The 22,825-nt window shown below is 52.0% G+C and overlaps 1 protein-coding gene across 19 annotated transcripts in view; it reads left to right on the forward strand.

The window, feature by feature from the left end:
* Positions 1-22,825, forward strand: part of IP6K1 (inositol hexakisphosphate kinase 1) — a 228,250-nt gene that overhangs the window by 52,570 nt on the left and 152,855 nt on the right. For 14 of the 19 annotated variants that reach the window (XM_084634290.1, XM_084634292.1, XM_084634316.1 and 11 more), the window contains 2 exons: positions 6,311-6,521; positions 17,428-17,638. The gene's annotated coding sequence lies outside the window, so the exon portion shown is untranslated. Of the gene's footprint in view, positions 1-1,011; positions 2,766-2,903; positions 3,209-6,024; positions 6,179-6,310; positions 6,522-12,130; positions 14,328-17,141; positions 17,296-17,427; positions 17,639-22,825 lie in introns of those variants that run through there. The other 5 variants (XM_084634289.1, XM_084634302.1, XM_084634291.1 and 2 more) reach the window with 5 other exon arrangements.

Below are 22,825 nucleotides of genomic sequence, written 5' to 3' on the forward strand. Positions count from 1 at the left end.
CTTTTCATCATGGAAATAGTGGGGCCCCTCAGCAAGGCAATCCGCGCTGGGAAGAAATACATTCTGGTGGTGGTACCCCGATGCAGTGGCCTAGTCCTCTATCGAGGAAGGCACCGTGGCAGATGTACTGCTGACCATTTTCAGCAGAGTGGGGTTCCCCAAGGAGGTCCTTACTGACCAGCAGTCCAACTTCATGTCAGCCCTGCTCCAGTGCTTGTGGGAGAAGTGTGGGGATCAGGCACACCTGGGCCACTGCATGTCACCCTCAGTCCTATGGGCTGATGGAGAGGTTCAATGGGACTCTAAAGATGATGCTGAAAACATTTATGGCCCAGCACCCGCAGGAGTGGGACAAGTATTTACCCTACGTGCTGTTCGCATACAGGGAAGTTCCCCAGGAATCCACAGGGTTTTCCCCATTCGAGTTGCTTTATGAGAGAAGAGTGAGGGGACCCTTGGACTTGATGAGGGACGACGGGGAAGGGAAGCCCTCTCCCCATGGAGAATCTGTGGTGGAATACGTACTGATTTTCCGGGAAAATCTCACTGAGCTTATGGGTTTGGACAGGAGAAACCAAGTCAGGGCCTAAGGGAAGCAGAAAAGCGGGGGCCCCTCCTGTGCCACTGGGGACCAGGTGATGCTTCTCATCCCCGTGAAGAAGAATAAGTTGCAAGCTGCCTGGGATAGGCCTCTCAAGGTCATCAAACAAGGAGGTGAACTATACGGTGAAACCTTTTTCAGCACCCTAAAGCCTGCGATTGAATCAAAAAATCTGAACACTGCTGCTGGATGTACAGCCCAGATCCAGTTCAACGTTGTCACGACAGCTATATAGTCAGATATTCGTTTAGATCAGAGATGGGCAAACTTTTTGGCCCGAGGATCACATGTCGGTATGGAAATTGTATGGCGGGCCATTAATGCTCAGAAAATTGGGGGTTGGGGTGTGGGAGGGGAGGAAGGATACGGCTGGGGCTGCGGGCTCTGGGGTGGTGCCAGAAATGAAGCGTTCAGGGTGCAGGAGGGGGATGAGGGCTGGGGCAGGGAGTTGGTGCACTGGAGGAGGTTGGGGTGCAGTCTCCGGGTGGCGCTTACCTCAAGCATCTCTGGAAGCAGCAGCATGTGCCCTGTCCAGCACCGTCCCTACAGCTCCCATTGGCGGCGCTTGTGGTAGGGGCCGCATGAAGAGCCATCTTACATCTTAGTAAGAGCCAGAGAGGGGGAACCAGATCCTGCTGTTTCCGGGAGCCACACAGATCCATGGCACAGTACTTTCATTTGTCGTGTAACTGACATTTCACTAGCAGCTCTCTGTAGCGTGCAAGCAGGTGTGGTAATAAATGCACCGCACAGAATTTGGACTGCCTGGGCTTGTGTTAAATCTAATTTTTAATGTTCTGATTTTGATGCTGACCCAAAAGTTTGGCAGCCAGAGTCAATCCTGCATCTTGGCAGGGCCCAGACTAGAACTAGGTGACCCTTGCGGTCCCTCCCAACCCTATGGGGCTATGATCCTAGTACCGGGTCTGATTCAGGCTCTGTATAGGGTCAGCAGTGTTTTCGTATCCAGCCTCCAAACAGACCCAGCAATCCGTGTATGGGAAGCTGGACGTGGCCGATGATCATATTCCTATGCTTATAGCCGTGTGCTGTGCGCTACATAATATTTTTGAAGGGACGGGTGAATGCTTCACTCAGGGCTGAACCGCAAAGGCTCAGCACCTGGAGGCTAGCTTTGAACAGCCAGAGACCAGGGCTATTAGAAGGGCACAGCACGGGACCATAAGGATCAGGGATGCTTTGAGGCAGCAATTTGAAGCTGAAACCTATACTCGAGATTGCAGTGCTTGTAATGCTAGGAGGTGATTGGTGCACATGATGCAAGAAGGGAACTTAACATAGCTGTATCTATGTTACTTTGCAGTGCTCTTTTTGCTTTCACTTAATAGAATAAAGATTGCTTTCAAACAAACACAATTCTTTTACTGAAAGACAACAACCGGAAGAGAGAGTCCAATGAAAAAAATCATCAGTCGGGAGCAGGATGGGGGAGAATGGAGGGTATGGAAGGTCTCAAGAGGAGGAGGGGGGTCTCAGCACGGCTACAGATTTGTGTATGTCCAGGGATCATACCCAAACCTGGGCAAGTGTTGAGTGTAGTGGGTATTGGGAGTCCACACTGCTGGACTTTGAGGAGGGAGGAGTGGAATGCTGCGGGTAGAGAGTGGATCCAGGAGGTTGATAAGAGTGTGTTGGCGATGTGTGTGTGTGTGTGTGTGTGGTGCTTTGGGAAAGAGTTTTCCGACAGTGGCTGCAGGGGAAGGTGGGCGTGGAGCTGCTCGGTTTGAAGAGCTAGTACCTCTGGAGCATGTCCGCTTGACGCTCCATGACTGTTAAGAGCCCCTCCGTGGCTTCTTTCTGGTGTGCTGCGTTCTCCTTTCATTCCGTCTTCTCACTGTCCCACCACTCCTTCAATTCCTTTTTCTCAGCAGCGGAGTGGATGATAACCTCACGCATAAAGTCCTCCTTACTTCTTCACCGTTTTCGAATTCTTCGCAACCGCTCTGCCGCCGATAACAAAGAGGGAGGCTGGTCTCCCAAGGTCATCTGTGTGAAGTTTAAATACAACATTTTACAGAAGCAGTATTGTTTGCTACATAGACAGCACTCTTTCAGTGCTTTAAAACACAGCTGGTACTCACACAACTGTCAGTATCTGGTTGACCCCAGGCAAGCACACATAAGCCACAAGACTCCCAAAATGGTGAGTAGCAGCAGGGACAGGGTAAATCACTGTTTCGGGACCCTGCTGTACACTGGACACTTGGCTCTTGGGCACTTGGGGAGAGCCAGCACTGTAGGGTGGGCCTGATATTCATTCCTGTCTCCACACTTTCCACAGGAGGTGATCATTATGGGTGATATCTCGCTGCTGAGGGTGAGCAGGGAATCAAGGGACAGTGTTCTCTAAGCCTGCGGCTTCTGCCCTGGCCCTATGTGAATGGCGCGTGTGTACCTATGGATTCCTATCTTGTGCAGAAGCTATAAAAGGGGGTGGAATAGGACAAAAGAGGCTGCCGGCCATGAGAAAACCCCTTCTTACCACCTGAGATGTCTGCTGGAACTAACTAGGACTGTACCAGGGAAAGGATTGGGCCCAGACTAGGAAGGAGTCTGTGAAAGAAGTTTATTGGAATGTCTCTGCGGGTGAGCTATTACCTGTTATCCGTTTCTTAATGCTTTTAGGCTTAGACTTGTGTGTTTTTGCTTTATTTTTGCTTGGTGACTTCTTTTGTTCTGTCTGTTGTTACTTCAAACCACTTGAATCCTACTTTTATATTTAATAAAATCACTTTTGTTTATTAATAAACCCAGAGTAAGTGATGAATACCTGGGGGAGCAAACAGCTGTGCATATCTCTCTATCAGTGATATTGAGGGTGAACAATTTATGAATTTACCCTGTATAAGCTTTATAACAAGTACAATGGATTTGTTTGGGGTTTGGCTCCTATTGGGACGTGGGTGCTGGAGACAGGTAACCTGCTGAGCTGTTTTCAAAGTCTGCAGCTTTGGGGGTGTGGCCCAGACCCTGGGTCTGTGTTGCAGCAGACTAGCGTGTCTGGCTCAACAAGGCAGGGTTCTGGAAGTCCCAAGCTGGCAGGGAAAACAGGCTCAGAGGTAATTTCTGTAACATCAGGTAACAGTCCAAGGAAGGAGGTCTCTGTGAATGAACACGTCGCAGTTAGGGATAGGGTACAGAGTAACCTAGCCAAATTGGAGGATTGGGACAAAATTAATTTGATGAGGTTCAACAAGGAAAAATGCACTTAGCACTTAGCACGTAAGAATCCCATGAACCACCACAGGCTGGGGACTGTCTGGCTAAGCAGCAGTTCTGCAGAAAAGGACCTGGGGATTACAGTGGCTGAGAAGCTGGATGCGAGTGAGCAGTGTGCCCTTGTTACCAAGAAGGCTAACCACATATTGGGCTGCATTAGGAGGAGCATTGCCAGCAGACCGAGGGAAGTGATTATTCCCCGCTATTAGGCACTGGTGAGGCCACATCTGGAGTATTGCGTCCAGTTTTGGGCCCCCCCCCACTACAGAAAGGATGTGGACAAATTGGAGAGAGTCCAGCGGAGGGCAGCGAAAATGATTAGGGGGCTGGGGCACATGACTTATGAGGAGAGGCTGAGGGAACCGGACTTGTTTAGTCTGCAGGAGAGGGGAGTTGATAGCAGCCTTCAAAAGAGGATGGATCATAGCTGTTCTTAGTGGTGGCAGATGACAGAACAAGGAGTAATGGTCTCAAGTTGCAGTGGGGGACGTCTAGGTTCGATATTAGGAAACACTATTTCACTAGGAGGGTTGTGAACCACTGGAATGGTTTACCGAGGAAGGTGGTGAAATCTCCATCCTTAGACATTTTTAAGGCCCCGCTTGACGAAGCCCGGGCTGGGATGATTTAGGTTGTGTTGGTCCTTCTTTGATCGGGGGTTGGACTAGATCACCTCCTGAGTTCTCTTCCAACCCTAATCGTCTATGATTTGTAACAACAGCTGCTTTGGAACCAGCCTGGCCTCGCTAACCTAGCTGTTCACCAGGTGGAGACAGGAGTCCACCCTCCTGTAAGATGCTCCCAATTCTGGGTCACTGGGAAAACAGCCAAGGACCTGGTGGGAGAGGTCGGAGACATACTGACTTTAGGGCGTGATCCAGCCATCCACCAGCCCCGGGGGCCTGTCACTTGTGCCGGTCCACAGGAAAGATGGGTCGATCCGACTCTCAATGCCATCACCATGTCTGCCGCCTGCACATACCTACTCCTGATGAGAGCCTAGACAAGTGGGGGGGACTCAGTACCCATGACCAAGGATGTCACCAAAGGCTACTGGCAGGTGCCTTTCGATCCAGATGCCAGGTTGAAACCTGCTTTTGTTACCTCTTTGGGGCTGTACAAGTCCGACCTTTCAGCCTTAAGGAAGGGTCGGTCACCTACCGGTGCCAGACGGATCAATTACTGATGGCGATGGAGAATTTTACCCTAGCGTACATTGATAATATTTGTGCCATTAGTCAGACCTGGGAGGACCATGTGTCCCAGGTGATTAGGGGGCTGAGTTACCTCCAGGATTCAGGGCCGACTGTAAAAGCTAGGAAGTGCAAGGTGGGGATGGCAGAGGTGTCGTACCTGAGCCACAAGGTAGAGAGCGGCTGCCTAAAGCCAGAGCCAGCCAATGTCGGGGCGACCAGAGATTGGCCTGCTCTCCAGACTATGAAACAGACCCAGGGCTTTATTGGGATGGCGGGGCACTACCAGAGGCTTGTGCCCCACTTTAGCTCTGTGTCAGCTCCCAAGAAGGGTAAGCTAGACAAGCTGGTCTGATCGGAGCAGTGCCAGAGGGCTCTCTGCACACTGAAGGAGGATCTGGTCAAGGGCCCGGTGCTGGGAAACCCAGACTTTGACAAGTCCTTTATGGTGTTCACCGATGCCCCAGACACAGGACTGGGCACGGTGCCGAGGCAGGCCCATGCAAAGGGGGCGAAACACCACATCATGTACCTGAGCAGGAAGCTGCTGCCCTGGGAGCAGGGCTATGCAGCCATAGAGAAGGAATGCCTGGCCATGGAGTGGGCTCTTACAAGGCTGCAGCCGGATCTATTTGGGCAGCGCTTCACTGTGTGCACAGACTACTCGCCCTGCCATGGCTGCGTCAGATGAGAGGGGCCAATGCCAAGCTCCTGAAGTGGAGTCTGTCATTAAAGGATTACGCTATGGAGGTGGTCCATAGTGGTTAAAGGGAGTGAAAGTGTTTTAAAGGCTGATGCTTTGTGCCGGAGAGGGAGACCTGAACTTCCCCAGGTCACTGGCTAAAGTGAACCCGCTCAGTTAGGTCTCGAAGAGGGGAAGAGGGGAGACATGTGGTGGGATTTCCCCTTGTTATGTTGTATATGAGGCTTACTGTTTGACATGAATGCTGTGTGTCCCTAACTTTCCCTGTGTATTGCACCAATGTCTAGGTGGTGGGAATAAACGTGTGCAATTTTTGGAGATGCTCCAGCTTTCTGTATGGAAGTTATGGACACCCCTTTGTAAGTTGAGACCCAGGAGGGGGATGCGACGAGGATACTCTTGGCCTGGGAAGCGAGAGAAAGGCCAGAGGAGGAGCAACAGGTAGGGCAGGGGCCAGGCAGTTCGAAGCGAGTCTCGGCTGGCTTGGGGCTCAGGGGGAGAAGCTAAGAAGTGCTAAGAAGTTCTGTCCTGCGCTGCGTTCCTGTCGACTAATAAACCTTCTGTTTTTACCAGCTTGGCTGAGAGTCACGTCTGCCGGTGTGTCATGGAATCACCGGGGCGATGCTCTGGAACTACTCCGTCTGACGCCAGCCAAGACTCTGGGGGAGCATGCCTCCTCTCTCAGAGCATACTGTCTCCAGGCAAGAAGCTTAAACATCTTCACCTTTCCTGGGTCTGACCTTGGAGCATTCAGCATCCCCATCCACACCGTGCACTTCCCACAGTGAGTCTGCCCGGGTGGGGTTCCTGGGGAAGCCAGAGGGTCCTGCACCTCAACTCCGCAGTCAGGCATGACTCTCAGTCAGCCAATAAAACAGAAGGTTTATTAGTGGACAGTAACACAGCGTAGGACAGAACTTGTTAGCACAGAAATCAGCGACTTTCAGCCAAGTCTATCTTTCAAGTCCTGGGCCAGACGCGCTGCACTAGCCCTCTTCCAGTCTCCTAATGCAGACTGCCAGCTTCCAACACCCCCCTGTTGCCCCTTCTCCGTCTCTTTGTCTTGCTTCCCAGGGAAAATGTGTCACCGGGTCACATAGGTGCAAACGGCTGGGTAGCCTCACCTGCCCTGAGGTCCTCAGTAAAAATCACACGCCCAACTCATATGCAACAAAACAAGATGAATAAAACCCCACTTTGTCACAGCTCTTCCTCCTCAGAGACCGGAACTGGGTGGGGCACTTTGGCCAGTGGCCTGCGTAAGTTCTGTCCCGCATTTCTGGGACAAAGCATCGGCTACAATCTTGGCACTCCCCTTAACGTGGACCACCTCCATGTCATAATCCTGAAGCTGGAGACCCCACCTCAGGAGCTTGGCATTGGCCCGTTTCATCTAGTGTAGCCACCTCAGGGGTGAATGGTTAGTGTACACGGTGAAGCGGCGCCCAAACAGATACGGCTGCAGATTTGTAAGGGACCACACCATGGCCAGACATTCCCTTTCTATTGCTGGATAAGTCTGCTCCGAGGGCAGCAGCTTCCTGTACAGGTACATGATGGAGTGTCTCTCCCGCGTTCCATCAACCTGCATTAGCACGTGCACCCAGCGCTGTGTACGAGGCATCGGTGAACACCATAAAGGGCTTGTCAAAGTCTGGGTTTACCAGCATCGCACAGGCGCCAACTTTCATTTCGCAGTGCAAACATGGGAGGGAGGGGGTGAGAAGCAAGGGAGCTACAATGCAATGAGTCACCTGCATGAGGCCCCACCAGGGGAATTGCTCAACCTTGCTTGGAGAGACATTCCATTTGTTCTACAAGCACATGGACTGAGAGTGTAAAACAGGGAGAATGGACACATACTGGGCCCTTCTCCTGCCCCACCTCTTCTGCAAGCAACCAGGCAGGACACTGAGAAGAACACAAGACTCCAACACAGGAGTTTGGCCCAGGTTTAAGGAACAAATCTGTATATTAAGGACTGCAATATCCAGTAGGGTGAGAAAAACTGCTTAATCTAGTTGCTGCCCAATCTAAAGGGTTGAGAGTTTAGACTGTGCTTATATTTTATTTTATTTTCGTAACCACTGTGACTTGTTATGCCTCGACTTAAAATCACTTTAGATCTAGCTTTATAGTTAATACATTTGTTTATTCTACCTGAAGCAGTGCATTTGTAGCAGAGACTCCCCTTGGCATAACAAGCCTGGTACATATCAATTTCTTTGTTAACTTGATGAACTCATATAAGCTTGCAGTGTCCAGCGGCCATAACTGGACACTGCAAGACGGAAGTTCCCAGGGTTATGTCTGGGACCGGAGATATTGGCTAGTATCATTCAATTGCAACTAGGTTGGAGCAGCTTACATGCCAGAGGCTGTGTGTGAACAGCCCAGGGGTGGGGTGGGGGGTGGGGTCTCACAGCAGAGCAGGGTAAGACTGGCTCCCAGAGTCAAAGAAACAGATAGCCGTGGGGGGAGCAGACGGACACACCGACAGGCAGAAACCACGGTTGGAGTGCATGGACCCACTGCTGTCTGAAGTGTCCCTTTATTATTCTGCTACAAAACAAAAACTAACAGGACACTGGGGCTTTCCTGGGAGGGTGGGGGAAGGACAGAGCCCCTGACCATTTCCAGGGACAGGACATCACAGACAACACTTTCAGATAAGGCACTGCTAAGCCCTGCCCCGCTCCCTGCAGCACAGGCTCTAGTACAGGGGTGGCTCACAATTTCAGCCTGTGCACGTCTGCGGAAGCACACTATGTAGAAGTCCAGTCTGTCATATCCACCATCAGGCTGAATCCACCCCGTAGGAGGGTTCCTGTCGGTCAGTGCACTGTTCAGTGGTGCGTTGAAAATATTCCTTAGTCTGAGACCATGAAAGTAGGCTTCCTGATCACCGCAGAACTGTATCATGTTCTTGGGAGTGGTGGGGCAGAAAGAGATAGGACCGACTCTTCTGCCGAGCTAAGTGTGTGGTTGGATCGATTAATGATATTGTTAAGTGAGTTGAGGGAACCACTGTTGTAGCATGTAGGAGTTTAGATAGTTTACTGTCCTTTTTCCTCTGTAGAGAAGTGAATTGTGCGTTGTAAATGGCTTGTCTCGTTTTTGTAAAGTCCAGCCACGTGGAATTTTGTGTGCAAGGTTGGTTTTGTATGAGAGTTTCTAGTTTTGAGAGCTCATTCTTGATCTTCTGTTTGCTGTACAGGATGCTGATCAGATAGGTTCCTCAGTTTCTTTGAGAGTGTGTGGCACAGTCTCTCACCGTAGTCAGTGTAGTAAGTCGATTGCAACGGATTTTTTACCTTCAGTCCGTTTGGTATGATGTCCATCTGTTTGCACTTGGGGAGAAAGATGATGTCTGTCTGTATCTGTGCAATTTTTTTTGTTCAAGTTGATGGATTTCCACTCCATACGGCTAAATTTAGTGCCTTGCATGGTGACAAGTAGCAGCCGGGAGTCTATCAACCCAATTCCCCAGTCAGCGGGGGGGGGCGCGGTGCGGGGCGCCCCAATCAGAAAGCGAAGGAGCTGAAAGCGAAGGAGCTGGAACTGGAGGAGCAGAGACTGGTGGGCAGAGGGCCTGCCAGGGGAGTAAATGAAGAAGGACCCAAGATGCCAGTTCTGCAGAGAATCTAGACACCAAATTGTCACCCCAGTTTAAGGAGGGGGGATATTAATGCCTACTTCACGTCCTTCACATCCTTCAAGGCTTGTGATCTGATCCAGATTGACCCTGCAGACAGGCTCCGCTGTGTAACCGCCCCCTGCTGGGTTCCAAGGCCAAGGAGGGATTGAGCTAAATGGATGGTATTGAGATGGGGAACTATGACCTGTTCAAACAGGCTTTGCTACTGAAGTTTGAACTGATCCCCAAGGTGTACGATTCGGGGGTGTACGCAAGACCCCAAGTGTCACTTACAAGGAGGTCACCAACCTGCTGTGGGAATATCTCCGCAAGTGGGGGAAGGGTACAGGGGCCACTACCTCCGAGGGATTGAAGCAGCTGTATGACATCTCTTCTCCAGACCTTAAGATGTGGTTAGTGGACCCAAAGCACTGGGCACTAGCGGATGAGTTTGTGGACAGCAGATGGGGGGGGGGGGGCGCGAAGGAGACCGATATCGGGGAGTCAGAAGGGTGGGTCACCCAGAGACCTCTCAAAGTTGCGAGTCCAAGAAGCCCAACTCAGGGGTGCCCATGAGCCAGAGCGGGCCAACCCCCCCACTCGTGGGACTTGAGGGACCTGAAATGTAATTACTGTGGCCGAAAAAGACACAAAGTGGCGCAATGCCTGAAGATGAAGGAACTGCAGGCCAAGCAGAATCCTCAGAGTGTCAACTGGGCGGAAGCCCACCGAGAGGGGGCACCACCAGTCCAGGGGGCCGCAGTCAACATGGCAGAGTCAGGGAGAGGAGAACGCCAGTGCAGAGGAGCAGGGGAAGGTGGGGCTCCAGTTCCAGAGCACCTGTACTCAATCCCCTGGGTGAGAATGAAACATGCCTCATGGAAAAATCGCGAGCTCATCCCCATTGAGGTGGGCGGAAGGAGCGTCCAGGGGTTCTGGGACACAGGCAGAGAGGTGACACTGGCCAGGCCAGAGGCGGTAGACCCAGACCAGCGAGTGCCTGATGCATAGCTGACCCTGAGAGGTGTGTTCAGGCCCCTCGACAAGATTCCTGTAGCAAAGATGCATCTGAACGGGGGGGTGCCTAAGGAGGGCCCCCAAAGAGTTTGGGGTGCATGATAAGCTACTCCTGGAGGAACTAATGGGTCTTGACTTGGGGGACTGGCCGGGTGGCACTCAGAGCACCCTGATCCTTCCCCAGAGTCAGAGCCAGTGAGGGACACCCTGTCCTGAGCCAGCAGTGCGAAACCTCCCAATGTGGGGAGCAAAGCACCAAGGGTAGGGTTCAAAAGGGCTGGGCCTGAGCCTCTGTCCCAAGATGGGGAAACCAATGCATAGCCAGCCAGGGCTGTGGCCCCAAACCCAGCAGCGGAATTCCAGATTGAGCTGTAGGCGGATCCCTCCTTAAAGAAGCTGAGGGCCTTTGCTGGCCACAGTGGTGCCGGACCCCTGGGGAGGACAGCTGGGAGAGCTTCCTGTGAGAGAAGGGAATGGGCTGGTTTGGGGGCAGACTGAACCTTGTAAAGCCAGGAGTCAGTTTGTGATTCCCCAGTCTGGCCCATGATGTTCCCCTTTTGAGGCATCAGGGCAGCTAGCACGCCAGGCAGCGGCTGCTGCAGAACTTTTACTGGCTCGGGTCTTGGACGCTGTCCAACAGTATTGCAGGTCCTGTGACTCCTGCCAGAGGGTGGGGAAGGCCTGGGGTAAGTGCAAAGCATCTCTGAGACATTTGCCCATCATACAGCCTTTTCATCATGGAAATAGTGGGGCCCCTCAGCAAGGCAATCCGCGCTGGGAAGAAATACATTCTGGTGGTGGTACCCCGATGCAGTGGCCTAGTCCTCTATCGAGGAAGGCACCGTGGCAGATGTACTGCTGACCATTTTCAGCAGAGTGGGGTTCCCCAAGGAGGTCCTTACTGACCAGCAGTCCAACTTCATGTCAGCCCTGCTCCAGTGCTTGTGGGAGAAGTGTGGGGATCAGGCACACCTGGGCCACTGCATGTCACCCTCAGTCCTATGGGCTGATGGAGAGGTTCAATGGGACTCTAAAGATGATGCTGAAAACATTTATGGCCCAGCACCCGCAGGAGTGGGACAAGTATTTACCCTACGTGCTGTTCGCATACAGGGAAGTTCCCCAGGAATCCACAGGGTTTTCCCCATTCGAGTTGCTTTATGAGAGAAGAGTGAGGGGACCCTTGGACTTGATGAGGGACGACGGGGAAGGGAAGCCCTCTCCCCATGGAGAATCTGTGGTGGAATACGTACTGATTTTCCGGGAAAATCTCACTGAGCTTATGGGTTTGGACAGGAGAAACCAAGTCAGGGCCTAAGGGAAGCAGAAAAGCGGGGGCCCCTCCTGTGCCACTGGGGACCAGGTGATGCTTCTCATCCCCGTGAAGAAGAATAAGTTGCAAGCTGCCTGGGATAGGCCTCTCAAGGTCATCAAACAAGGAGGTGAACTATACGGTGAAACCTTTTTCAGCACCCTAAAGCCTGCGATTGAATCAAAAAATCTGAACACTGCTGCTGGATGTACAGCCCAGATCCAGTTCAACGTTGTCACGACAGCTACATAGTCTGATATTCGTTTAGATCAGAGATGGGCAAACTTTTTGGCCCGAGGATCACATGTCGGTATGGAAATTGTATGGCGGGCCATTAATGCTCAGAAAATTGGGGGTTGGGGTGTGGGAGGGGAGGAAGGATACGGCTGGGGCTGCGGGCTCTGGGGTGGTGCCAGAAATGAAGCGTTCAGGGTGCAGGAGGGGGATGAGGGCTGGGGCAGGGAGTTGGTGCACTGGAGGAGGTTGGGGTGCAGTCTCCGGGTGGCGCTTACCTCAAGCATCTCTGGAAGCAGCAGCATGTGCCCTGTCCAGCACCGTCCCTACAGCTCCCATTGGCGGCGCTTGTGGTAGGGGCCGCATGAAGAGCCATCTTACATCTTAGTAAGAGCCAGAGAGGGGGAACCAGATCCTGCTGTTTCCGGGAGCCACACAGATCCATGGCACAGTACTTTCATTTGTCGTGTAACTGACATTTCACTAGCAGCTCTCTGTAGCGTGCAAGCAGGTGTGGTAATAAATGCACCGCACAGAATTTGGACTGCCTGGGCTTGTGTTAAATCTAATTTTTAATGTTCTGATTTTGATGCTGACCCAAAAGTTTGGCAGCCAGAGTCAATCCTGCATCTTGGCAGGGCCCAGACTAGAACTAGGTGACCCTTGCGGTCCCTCCCAACCCTATGGGGCTATGATCCTAGTACCGGGTCTGATTCAGGCTCTGTATAGGGTCAGCAGTGTTTTCGTATCCAGCCTCCAAACAGACCCAGCAATCCGTGTATGGGAAGCTGGACGTGGCCGATGATCATATTCCTATGCTTATAGCCGTGTGCTGTGCGCTACATAATATTTTTGAAGGGACGGGTGAATGCTTCACTCAGGGCTGAACCGCAAAGGCTCAGCACCTGGAGGCTAGCTTTGAACAGCCAGAGACCAGGGCTATTAGAAGGGCACAGCACGGGACCATAAGGATCAGGGATGCTTTGAGGCAGCAATTTGAAGCTGAAACCTATACTCGAGATTGCAGTGCTTGTAATGCTAGGAGGTGATTGGTGCACATGATGCAAGAAGGGAACTTAACATAGCTGTATCTATGTTACTTTGCAGTGCTCTTTTTGCTTTCACTTAATAGAATAAAGATTGCTTTCAAACAAACACAATTCTTTTACTGAAAGACAACAACCGGAAGAGAGAGTCCAATGAAAAAAATCATCAGTCGGGAGCAGGATGGGGGAGAATGGAGGGTATGGAAGGTCTCAAGAGGAGGAGGGGGGTCTCAGCACGGCTACAGATTTGTGTATGTCCAGGGATCATACCCAAACCTGGGCAAGTGTTGAGTGTAGTGGGTATTGGGAGTCCACACTGCTGGACTTTGAGGAGGGAGGAGTGGAATGCTGCGGGTAGAGAGTGGATCCAGGAGGTTGATAAGAGTGTGTTGGCGATGTGTGTGTGTGTGTGTGTGTGGTGCTTTGGGAAAGAGTTTTCCGACAGTGGCTGCAGGGGAAGGTGGGCGTGGAGCTGCTCGGTTTGAAGAGCTAGTACCTCTGGAGCATGTCCGCTTGACGCTCCATGACTGTTAAGAGCCCCTCCGTGGCTTCTTTCTGGTGTGCTGCGTTCTCCTTTCATTCCGTCTTCTCACTGTCCCACCACTCCTTCAATTCCTTTTTCTCAGCAGCGGAGTGGATGATAACCTCACGCATAAAGTCCTCCTTACTTCTTCACCGTTTTCGAATTCTTCGCAACCGCTCTGCCGCCGATAACAAAGAGGGAGGCTGGTCTCCCAAGGTCATCTGTGTGAAGTTTAAATACAACATTTTACAGAAGCAGTATTGTTTGCTACATAGACAGCACTCTTTCAGTGCTTTAAAACACAGCTGGTACTCACACAACTGTCAGTATCTGGTTGACCCCAGGCAAGCACACATAAGCCACAAGACTCCCAAAATGGTGAGTAGCAGCAGGGACAGGGTAAATCACTGTTTCGGGACCCTGCTGTACACTGGACACTTGGCTCTTGGGCACTTGGGGAGAGCCAGCACTGTAGGGTGGGCCTGATATTCATTCCTGTCTCCACACTTTCCACAGGAGGTGATCATTATGGGTGATATCTCGCTGCTGAGGGTGAGCAGGGAATCAAGGGACAGTGTTCTCTAAGCCTGCGGCTTCTGCCCTGGCCCTATGTGAATGGCGCGTGTGTACCTATGGATTCCTATCTTGTGCAGAAGCTATAAAAGGGGGTGGAATAGGACAAAAGAGGCTGCCGGCCATGAGAAAACCCCTTCTTACCACCTGAGATGTCTGCTGGAACTAACTAGGACTGTACCAGGGAAAGGATTGGGCCCAGACTAGGAAGGAGTCTGTGAAAGAAGTTTATTGGAATGTCTCTGCGGGTGAGCTATTACCTGTTATCCGTTTCTTAATGCTTTTAGGCTTAGACTTGTGTGTTTTTGCTTTATTTTTGCTTGGTGACTTCTTTTGTTCTGTCTGTTGTTACTTCAAACCACTTGAATCCTACTTTTATATTTAATAAAATCACTTTTGTTTATTAATAAACCCAGAGTAAGTGATGAATACCTGGGGGAGCAAACAGCTGTGCATATCTCTCTATCAGTGATATTGAGGGTGAACAATTTATGAATTTACCCTGTATAAGCTTTATAACAAGTACAATGGATTTGTTTGGGGTTTGGCTCCTATTGGGACGTGGGTGCTGGAGACAGGTAACCTGCTGAGCTGTTTTCAAAGTCTGCAGCTTTGGGGGTGTGGCCCAGACCCTGGGTCTGTGTTGCAGCAGACTAGCGTGTCTGGCTCAACAAGGCAGGGTTCTGGAAGTCCCAAGCTGGCAGGGAAAACAGGCTCAGAGGTAATTTCTGTAACATCAGGTAACAGTCCAAGGAAGGAGGTCTCTGTGAATGAACACGTCACAGTTAGGGATAGGGTACAGAGTAACCTAGCCAAATTGGAGGATTGGGACAAAATTAATTTGATGAGGTTCAACAAGGAAAAATGCACTTAGCACTTAGCACGTAAGAATCCCATGAACCACCACAGGCTGGGGACTGTCTGGCTAAGCAGCAGTTCTGCAGAAAAGGACCTGGGGATTACAGTGGCTGAGAAGCTGGATGCGAGTGAGCAGTGTGCCCTTGTTACCAAGAAGGCTAACCACATATTGGGCTGCATTAGGAGGAGCATTGCCAGCAGACCGAGGGCTTATATTCCCCGCTATTAGGCACTGGTGAGGCCACATCTGGAGTATTGCGTCCAGTTTTGGGCCCCCCCCCACTACAGAAAGGATGTGGACAAATTGGAGAGAGTCCAGCGGAGGGCAGCGAAAATGATTAGGGGGCTGGGGCACATGACTTATGAGGAGAGGCTGAGGGAACCGGACTTGTTTAGTCTGCAGGAGAGGGGAGTTGATAGCAGCCTTCAAAAGAGGATGGATCATAGCTGTTCTTAGTGGTGGCAGATGACAGAACAAGGAGTAATGGTCTCAAGTTGCAGTGGGGGACGTCTAGGTTCGATATTAGGAAACACTATTTCACTAGGAGGGTTGTGAACCACTGGAATGGTTTACCGAGGAAGGTGGTGAAATCTCCATCCTTAGACATTTTTAAGGCCCCGCTTGACGAAGCCCGGGCTGGGATGATTTAGGTTGTGTTGGTCCTTCTTTGATCGGGGGTTGGACTAGATCACCTCCTGAGTTCTCTTCCAACCCTAATCGTCTATGATTTGTAACAACAGCTGCTTTGGAACCAGCCTGGCCTCGCTAACCTAGCTGTTCACCAGGTGGAGACAGGAGTCCACCCTCCTGTAAGATGCTCCCAATTCTGGGTCACTGGGAAAACAGCCAAGGACCTGGTGGGAGAGGTCGGAGACATACTGACTTTAGGGCGTGATCCAGCCATCCACCAGCCCCGGGGGCCTGTCACTTGTGCCGGTCCACAGGAAAGATGGGTCGATCCGACTCTCAATGCCATCACCATGTCTGCCGCCTGCACATACCTACTCCTGATGAGAGCCTAGACAAAGTGGGGGGGACTCAGTACCCATGACCAAGGATGTCACCAAAGGCTACTGGCAGGTGCCTTTCGATCCAGATGCCAGGTTGAAACCTGCTTTTGTTACCTCTTTGGGGCTGTACAAGTCCGACCTTTCAGCCTTAAGGAAGGGTCGGTCACCTACCGGTGCCAGACGGATCAATTACTGATGGCGATGGAGAATTTTACCCTAGCGTACATTGATAATATTTGTGCCATTAGTCAGACCTGGGAGGACCATGTGTCCCAGGTGATTAGGGGGCTGAGTTACCTCCAGGATTCAGGGCCGACTGTAAAAGCTAGGAAGTGCAAGGTGGGGATGGCAGAGGTGTCGTACCTGAGCCACAAGGTAGAGAGCGGCTGCCTAAAGCCAGAGCCAGCCAATGTCGGGGCGACCAGAGATTGGCCTGCTCTCCAGACTATGAAACAGACCCAGGGCTTTATTGGGATGGCGGGGCACTACCAGAGGCTTGTGCCCCACTTTAGCTCTGTGTCAGCTCCCAAGAAGGGTAAGCTAGACAAGCTGGTCTGATCGGAGCAGTGCCAGAGGGCTCTCTGCACACTGAAGGAGGATCTGGTCAAGGGCCCGGTGCTGGGAAACCCAGACTTTGACAAGTCCTTTATGGTGTTCACCGATGCCCCAGACACAGGACTGGGCACGGTGCCGAGGCAGGCCCATGCAAAGGGGGCGAAACACCACATCATGTACCTGAGCAGGAAGCTGCTGCCCTGGGAGCAGGGCTATGCAGCCATAGAGAAGGAATGCCTGGCCATGGAGTGGGCTCTTACAAGGCTGCAGCCGGATCTATTTGGGCAGCGCTTCACTGTGTGCACAGACTACTCGCCCTGCCATGGCTGCGTCAGATGAGAGGGGCCAATGCCAAGCTCCTGAAGTGGAGTCTGTCATTAAAGGATTACGCTATGGAGGTGGTCCATAGTGGTTAAAGGGAGTGAAAGTGTTTTAAAGGCTGATGCTTTGTGCCGGAGAGGGAGACCTGAACTTCCCCAGGTCACTGGCTAAAGTGAACCCGCTCAGTTAGGTCTCGAAGAGGGGAAGAGGGGAGACATGTGGTGGGATTTCCCCTTGTTATGTTGTATATGAGGCTTACTGTTTGACATGAATGCTGTGTGTCCCTAACTTTCCCTGTGTATTGCACCAATGTCTAGGTGGTGGGAATAAACGTGTGCAATTTTTGGAGATGCTCCAGCTTTCTGTATGGAAGTTATGGACACCCCTTTGTAAGTTGAGACCCAGGAGGGGGATGCGACGAGGATACTCTTGGCCTGGGAAGCGAGAGAAAGGCCAGAGGAGGAGCAACAGGTAGGGCAGGGGCCAGGCAGTTCGAAGCGAGTCTCGGCTGGCTTGGGGCTCAGGGGGAGAAGCTAAGAAGTGCTAAGAAGTTCTGTCCTGCGCTGCGTTCCTGTCGACTAATAAACCTTCTGTTTTTACCAGCTTGGCTGAGAGTCACGTCTGCCGGTGTGTCATGGAATCACCGGGGCGATGCTCTGGAACTACTCCGTCTGACGCCAGCCAAGACTCTGGGGGAGCATGCCTCCTCTCTCAGAGCATACTGTCTCCAGGCAAGAAGCTTAAACATCTTCACCTTTCCTGGGTCTGACCTTGGAGCATTCAGCATCCCCATCCACACCGTGCACTTCCCACAGTGAGTCTGCCCGGGTGGGGTTCCTGGGGAAGCCAGAGGGTCCTGCACCTCAACTCCGCAGTCAGGCATGACTCTCAGTCAGCCAATAAAACAGAAGGTTTATTAGTGGACAGTAACACAGCGTAGGACAGAACTTGTTAGCACAGAAATCAGCGACTTTCAGCCAAGTCTATCTTTCAAGTCCTGGGCCAGACGCGCTGCACTAGCCCTCTTCCAGTCTCCTAATGCAGACTGCCAGCTTCCAACACCCCCCTGTTGCCCCTTCTCCGTCTCTTTGTCTTGCTTCCCAGGGAAAATGTGTCACCGGGTCACATAGGTGCAAACGGCTGGGTAGCCTCACCTGCCCTGAGGTCCTCAGTAAAAATCACACGCCCAACTCATACGCAACAAAACAAGATGAATAAAACCCCACTTTGTCACAGCTCTTCCTCCTCAGAGACCGGAACTGGGTGGGGCACTTTGGCCAGTGGCCTGCGTAAGTTCTGTCCCGCATTTCTGGGACAAAGCATCGGCTACAATCTTGGCACTCCCCTTAACGTGGACCACCTCCATGTCATAATCCTGAAGCTGGAGACCCCACCTCAGGAGCTTGGCATTGGCCCGTTTCATCTAGTGTAGCCACCTCAGGGGTGAATGGTTAGTGTACACGGTGAAGCGGCGCCCAAACAGATACGGCTGCAGATTTGTAAGGGACCACACCATGGCCAGACATTCCCTTTCTATTGCTGGATAAGTCTGCTCCGAGGGCAGCAGCTTCCTGTACAGGTACATGATGGAGTGTCTCTCCCGCGTTCCATCAACCTGCATTAGCACGTGCACCCAGCGCTGTGTACGAGGCATCGGTGAACACCATAAAGGGCTTGTCAAAGTCTGGGTTTACCAGCATCGCACAGGCGCCAACTTTCATTTCGCAGTGCAAACATGGGAGGGAGGGGGTGAGAAGCAAGGGAGCTACAATGCAATGAGTCACCTGCATGAGGCCCCACCAGGGGAATTGCTCAACCTTGCTTGGAGAGACATTCCATTTGTTCTACAAGCACATGGACTGAGAGTGTAAAACAGGGAGAATGGACACATACTGGGCCCTTCTCCTGCCCCACCTCTTCTGCAAGCAACCAGGCAGGACACTGAGAAGAACACAAGACTCCAACACAGGAGTTTGGCCCAGGTTTAAGGAACAAATCTGTATATTAAGGACTGCAATATCCAGTAGGGTGAGAAAAACTGCTTAATCTAGTTGCTGCCCAATCTAAAGGGTTGAGAGTTTAGACTGTGCTTATATTTTATTTTATTTTCGTAACCACTCTGACTTGTTATGCCTCGACTTAAAATCACTTTAGATCTAGCTTTATAGTTAATACATTTGTTTATTCTACCTGAAGCAGTGCATTTGTAGCAGAGACTCCCCTTGGCATAACAAGCCTGGTACATATCAATTTCTTTGTTAACTTGATGAACTCATATAAGCTTGCAGTGTCCAGCGGCCATAACTGGACACTGCAAGACGGAAGTTCCCAGGGTTATGTCTGGGACCGGAGATATTGGCTAGTATCATTCAATTGCAACTAGCTTGGAGCAGCTTACATGCCAGAGGCTGTGTGTGAACAGCCCAGGGGTGGGGTGGGGGGTGGGGTCTCACAGCAGAGCAGGGTAAGACTGGCTCCCAGAGTCAAAGAAACAGATAGCCGTGGGGGGAGCAGACGGACACACCGACAGGCAGAAACCACGGTTGGAGTGCATGGACCCACTGCTGTCTGAAGTGTCCCTTTATTATTCTGCTACAAAACAAAAACTAACAGGACACTGGGGCTTTCCTGGGAGGGTGGGGGAAGGACAGAGCCCCTGACCATTTCCAGGGACAGGACATCACAGACAACACTTTCAGATAAGGCACTGCTAAGCCCTGCCCCGCTCCCTGCAGCACAGGCTCTAGTACAGGGGTGGCTCACAATTTCAGCCTGTGCACGTCTGCGGAAGCACACTATGTAGAAGTCCAGTCTGTCATATCCACCATCAGGCGGAATCCACCCCGTAGGAGGGTTCCTGTCGGTCAGTGCACTGTTCAGTGGTGCGTTGAAAATATTCCTTAGTCTGAGACCATGAAAGTAGGCTTCCTGATCACCGCAGAACTGTATCATGTTCTTGGGAGTGGTGGGGCAGAAAGAGATAGGACCGACTCTTCTGCCGAGCTAAGTGTGTGGTTGGATCGATTAATGATATTGTTAAGTGAGTTGAGGGAACCACTGTTGTAGCATGTAGGAGTTTAGATAGTTTACTGTCCTTTTTCCTCTGTAGAGAAGTGAATTGTGCGTTGTAAATGGCTTGTCTCGTTTTTGTAAAGTCCAGCCACGTGGAATTTTGTGTGCAAGGTTGGTTTTGTATGAGAGTTTCTAGTTTTGAGAGCTCATTCTTGATCTTCTGTTTGCTGTACAGGATGCTGATCAGATAGGTTCCTCAGTTTCTTTGAGAGTGTGTGGCACAGTCTCTCACCGTAGTCAGTGTAGTAAGTCGATTGCAACGGATTTTTTACCTTCAGTCCGTTTGGTATGATGTCCATCTGTTTGCACTTGGGGAGAAAGATGATGTCTGTCTGTATCTGTGCAATTTTTTTTGTTCAAGTTGATGGATTTCCACTCCATACGGCTAAATTTAGTGCCTTGCATGGTGACAAGTAGCAGCCGGGAGTCTATCAACCCAATTCCCCAGTCAGCGGGGGGGGGGCGCGGTGCGGGGCGCCCCAATCAGAAAGCGAAGGAGCTGAAAGCGAAGGAGCTGGAACTGGAGGAGCAGAGACTGGTGGGCAGAGGGCCTGCCAGGGGAGTAAATGAAGAAGGACCCAAGATGCCAGTTCTGCAGAGAATCTAGACACCAAATTGTCACCCCAGTTTAAGGAGGGGGGATATTAATGCCTACTTCACGTCCTTCACATCCTTCAAGGCTTGTGATCTGATCCAGATTGACCCTGCAGACAGGCTCCGCTGTGTAACCGCCCCCTGCTGGGTTCCAAGGCCAAGGAGGGATTGAGCTAAATGGATGGTATTGAGATGGGGAACTATGACCTGTTCAAACAGGCTTTGCTACTGAAGTTTGAACTGATCCCCAAGGTGTACGATTCGGGGGTGTACGCAAGACCCCAAGTGTCACTTACAAGGAGGTCACCAACCTGCTGTGGGAATATCTCCGCAAGTGGGGGAAGGGTACAGGGGCCACTACCTCCGAGGGATTGAAGCAGCTGTATGACATCTCTTCTCCAGACCTTAAGATGTGGTTAGTGGACCCAAAGCACTGGGCACTAGCGGATGAGTTTGTGGACAGCAGATGGGGGGGGGGCGCGAAGGAGACCGATATCGGGGAGTCAGAAGGGTGGGTCACCCAGAGACCTCTCAAAGTTGCGAGTCCAAGAAGCCCAACTCAGGGGTGCCCATGAGCCAGAGCGGGCCAACCCCCCCACTCGTGGGACTTGAGGGACCTGAAATGTAATTACTGTGGCCGAAAAAGACACAAAGTGGCGCAATGCCTGAAGATGAAGGAACTGCAGGCCAAGCAGAATCCTCAGAGTGTCAACTGGGCGGAAGCCCACCGAGAGGGGGCACCACCAGTCCAGGGGGCCGCAGTCAACATGGCAGAGTCAGGGAGAGGAGAACGCCAGTGCAGAGGAGCAGGGGAAGGTGGGGCTCCAGTTCCAGAGCACCTGTACTCAATCCCCTGGGTGAGAATGAAACATGCCTCATGGAAAAATCGCGAGCTCATCCCCATTGAGGTGGGCGGAAGGAGCGTCCAGGGGTTCTGGGACACAGGCAGAGAGGTGACACTGGCCAGGCCAGAGGCGGTAGACCCAGACCAGCGAGTGCCTGATGCATAGCTGACCCTGAGAGGTGTGTTCAGGCCCCTCGACAAGATTCCTGTAGCAAAGATGCATCTGAACGGGGGGGGTGCCTAAGGAGGGCCCCCAAAGAGTTTGGGGTGCATGATAAGCTACTCCTGGAGGAACTAATGGGTCTTGACTTGGGGGACTGGCCGGGTGGCACTCAGAGCACCCTGATCCTTCCCCAGAGTCAGAGCCAGTGAGGGACACCCTGTCCTGAGCCAGCAGTGCGAAACCTCCCAATGTGGGGAGCAAAGCACCAAGGGTAGGGTTCAAAAGGGCTGGGCCTGAGCCTCTGTCCCAAGATGGGGAAACCAATGCATAGCCAGCCAGGGCTGTGGCCCCAAACCCAGCAGCGGAATTCCAGATTGAGCTGTAGGCGGATCCCTCCTTAAAGAAGCTGAGGGCCTTTGCTGGCCACAGTGGTGCCGGACCCCTGGGGAGGACAGCTGGGAGAGCTTCCTGTGAGAGAAGGGAATGGGCTGGTTTGGGGGCAGACTGAACCTTGTAAAGCCAGGAGTCAGTTTGTGATTCCCCAGTCTGGCCCATGATGTTCCCCTTTTGAGGCATCAGGGCAGCTAGCACGCCAGGCAGCGGCTGCTGCAGAACTTTTACTGGCTCGGGTCTTGGACGCTGTCCAACAGTATTGCAGGTCCTGTGACTCCTGCCAGAGGGTGGGGAAGGCCTGGGGTAAGTGCAAAGCATCTCTGAGACATTTGCCCATCATACAGCCTTTTCATCATGGAAATAGTGGGGCCCCTCAGCAAGGCAATCCGCGCTGGGAAGAAATACATTCTGGTGGTGGTACCCCGATGCAGTGGCCTAGTCCTCTATCGAGGAAGGCACCGTGGCAGATGTACTGCTGACCATTTTCAGCAGAGTGGGGTTCCCCAAGGAGGTCCTTACTGACCAGCAGTCCAACTTCATGTCAGCCCTGCTCCAGTGCTTGTGGGAGAAGTGTGGGGATCAGGCACACCTGGGCCACTGCATGTCACCCTCAGTCCTATGGGCTGATGGAGAGGTTCAATGGGACTCTAAAGATGATGCTGAAAACATTTATGGCCCAGCACCCGCAGGAGTGGGACAAGTATTTACCCTACGTGCTGTTCGCATACAGGGAAGTTCCCCAGGAATCCACAGGGTTTTCCCCATTCGAGTTGCTTTATGAGAGAAGAGTGAGGGGACCCTTGGACTTGATGAGGGACGACGGGGAAGGGAAGCCCTCTCCCCATGGAGAATCTGTGGTGGAATACGTACTGATTTTCCGGGAAAATCTCACTGAGCTTATGGGTTTGGACAGGAGAAACCAAGTCAGGGCCTAA

Source organism: Lepidochelys olivacea (assembly GCF_965140295.1).
Source record: "Lepidochelys olivacea isolate rLepOli2 genome assembly, chromosome: 7".
Lineage (NCBI taxonomy): Eukaryota > Metazoa > Chordata > Testudines > Cheloniidae > Lepidochelys > Lepidochelys olivacea.